This window comes from Aplysia californica, unplaced genomic scaffold, assembly GCF_000002075.1.
Source record: "Aplysia californica isolate F4 #8 unplaced genomic scaffold, AplCal3.0 scaffold00176, whole genome shotgun sequence".
NCBI lineage: Eukaryota > Metazoa > Mollusca > Gastropoda > Aplysiida > Aplysiidae > Aplysia > Aplysia californica.
The window spans coordinates 531,924-535,281 of NW_004797446.1; positions in this window are offsets into that span (position 1 = coordinate 531,924).

Below are 3,358 nucleotides of genomic sequence, written 5' to 3' on the forward strand. Positions count from 1 at the left end.
GAGAGAGAGAGAGAGAGAGAGAGAGAGAGAAAGGGAAAGGGAAAGGGAAAGGGAAAGGGAAAGGGAAAAGGAGGTGGGGAGGGGGTGTGTGTGTCGGAGTCAAACATTATCACTGATTATTTCACATTCTGATCTAGGCGCAGAACAATTGTCACGTAACCCATAATGAACCGTACCTTTAGTGCCAAAGTTATCGGGTCAATGTGAGCTTTCTGGAAGGTTCTAGAATACTTGGAGTAGTTGGAGTCTTTACTTCTCTTCTCCTGCTCGTCGCGGATTTGCTTCCGGGATATATTCTTTATTCGTTTGTCTCCCTGTAGGAATTCACTGCCAAGGGAAAAAGACAATCATTTTTTTTAAAGTTAAGTCAAAACAAAATCAAATAAAGGGAAACAGAGAAAACGTCAGATCATGACAACATTAAATAAACAGAAACAGAGGAAACAATAACTCAATGGTTGTGACAAAACAAAGGGCTATAGGGAAAATGTTACATCATTTTTTAAAAACCTAAAAAAAAAGCTTGATGATGACAAAATAAAGAAAATACTAAATCGTGGCAAAATAAAGATGGATAGAAAAAATGTTTGGTTATTATGACAAAGCTATAACGAAATAACGGCTGCCTTTAGACGTTCAACTCATGCGTAAGACTAAACCGGAAATATAAAGCCTTTCGAGAAAACAAGCAAGTTGTGCATTTTACGTATAATTCTTTTTTAGTTTTAATTGAAGCAAAATAAATCATCATCTTACCCTAGGTCGATGGTGCCGTCTCCGTTTGTGTCCATAAAGTCAAAGATCTTGTCCACAACACTCCCGGTGACTGGAATACCAGCTTCCTGAACGGGTATTAAAATTTAGACTCTTCAATGCTGCAGTCATGTGTCATTTATGCCAACAACAAGATTCACTTGTGCTATTGTTCAAGAGGCTAGGAGTAATGTTGTTGATCGTAATCCCCCCCCCCCCAACCCCTTTTTTCCTTCGTTATTAATTTTTACTCTTGTCATTCAACCCAGTGATCTTCATTGAAAATAAACTCCATGCATCAGTGGGTTCAAAAACAAGTTTAGTTATTGTTTCGCGGTACTTGAAAAAACAATAGGTCATGACAAGGTCATCATAGCACTCGTGCTATACTAGACAAGAAAGTATCATACAAAGAAAAGAAAGAGGAGAGACTAGCCCAACAGATGTTTAATAAAAAAAAAAAGGAGCAAACCAGACCAGAGATCCCACCACCCACTCACAGTATGCAGCATACTATGCTGATGACTAGCTAAAACTAAAGGAAAAAAATCTCCACCCCCCCCCCCCCTTTAAAAAAATTGTAAGTCCAATTAATAAGCCCCCATCCCCCCTAAAAGAAAAAAGAATTCTCCTCACATCAAACAGAGAGTAAAGTTCGTCTCTCTGCAGACCGTCGTCATGATCTTTGTTGATCTTGTAGAAAAAGTCAGACGCTCTCATCTTTTCCTGACGATAAACAAAATATCAAGAACGCATTTGGGATTTAGCAATTGAAAGCATCACATAGAATTTCAAGCTAAGCTATATCATTTCTTGTCAGAATGTGTTAGCTGTGGACAGTTTAGTTTTAGTTTAGTTTAAGTAAGAGTGTTACGGCATTTTAACCCAGTTATGTCGATATCATTATAAGTGAGTAAGCTTAGAGCGGTAACTAGGAGCAAACCACCATCCTTTTCCAGTGTATATAAGTATGTAGAAATTATGATTAAAAGAGACTACATGTGGCTTAATCCACCAATGCCGTGAATGACAGACATATCTTAGCACTTGGGAAGCTCCGATTTTACTTATATCTCTCACTTTGATAAGACAGATTCAATTTTCTGAAGAACCATGAAAATGTCCAAAACATCCTCTCTAACCACGCCTCTTTTAGGATATGAACCAGAGCCATCCAGCGTGATGCTAATTGAGCTTTCAATGTGCCTTCGTGTAATGTGGTGAGGAGCAGCAATTCAACTGCTTAGGGTAAGAGTAAGACTCTGCCACTTGCCATTTTGAAAAATGACGTATGTCGGAGTCTTGCTCTGAGCAACTGAATTATAGTTATAATCTAAACCAAAGATCGTACATATCAAGATAATTCACTCCTCTCTTTGAGCCAATTAAAAAGTGTCCTCAAAATTCGATGGCTTCTCTTCGAAAAAAGCGGACTTTGCGATCAGAGTTACCCTGCGTGTGAAAAACAATAAAAGTGAAACTAACAAACTGAGCCATTCCTATTATTTTTCTTGAGAAACAAAAGAGGGCTTCAAAACAAAGACTGCAGCGCCATCTGAACCAATGCGCGGACTTCCGCAGACACTTTTTTTGGCTGAGTGAACTATCTTGTTACGTGCGATCTTTGTCTAAACTAAAAACCTTGATACGTCTTTTTTCACACAAACCTTGAGTAAGTAAAGCATCCTCAAGGGGTCAATATTGTAGGCACTGGGTAGTCCTATTTTCTCTCTCATCTCTTCCCTGGACATTTTGGCGACAGGCAAGGAGACGTCATAGTTGACGATAAAGAAACGATCTCTCTGTATCTCTTCAAGCAGCGCCACGAATTCTTTGTCCACTACCACTCCCTAAGAGGCAACCAGTGCGTAACGTGAATTAGTATTGTTATTATAAATAGCGCTTCCAAAATTTCAAAATTCATGTATTAAAACCAAAATCTTATGAAATGCCATTTTGTTAGTCAATGCTTCTTATTCACAGTGCTCTTATTCTCAAGTTCATAATGTATCCATTGTGCTTAAACACTAACAAACTGACAAGATATATCACTGTCTATAGCCCGGACACAATTTCTGGTCCCTGATGGGGTTCGAACCCACGATCTGTCGGTTTCAAGCCCAAGTAGTGCAAGGTGCATGTCAGTCATAAGCCACGATAAAAGGAAAAGAAACTATAACAAGTGTTTTTTTACGCCTCCATCGACACGATTTAGATCATTTAAGAGACGGATTTCGACCCTGCCTGTCAAGGTTCACTGGGGATGAGAGGGATACAACGTCCCAGCAGAAAGACTGAGATACTCAATAAAAATTATCACCCCACGAGAGCCAAACTCGGGTTTTCTGTTTGCTACGACAAAACTCATAACTACTACACGACTAAAGAAACTCAAAAAGTCAAAGTATGAACATAAATTTGACATAGGTCTTTTAAAGACAAATCAAGAAATGAAAGAACGTTTCTCCATAGATGTAAGAAATACATTTCAAGCTTTGGAAAACTACTAAATCGGAAGAACTATGGAGGAAAATGAAAGACTCAATAATGGAAGCTGTGGAAGAAAATATCCCCCCGAAAGCTAAAAAAGCAAATAAAAAATGGA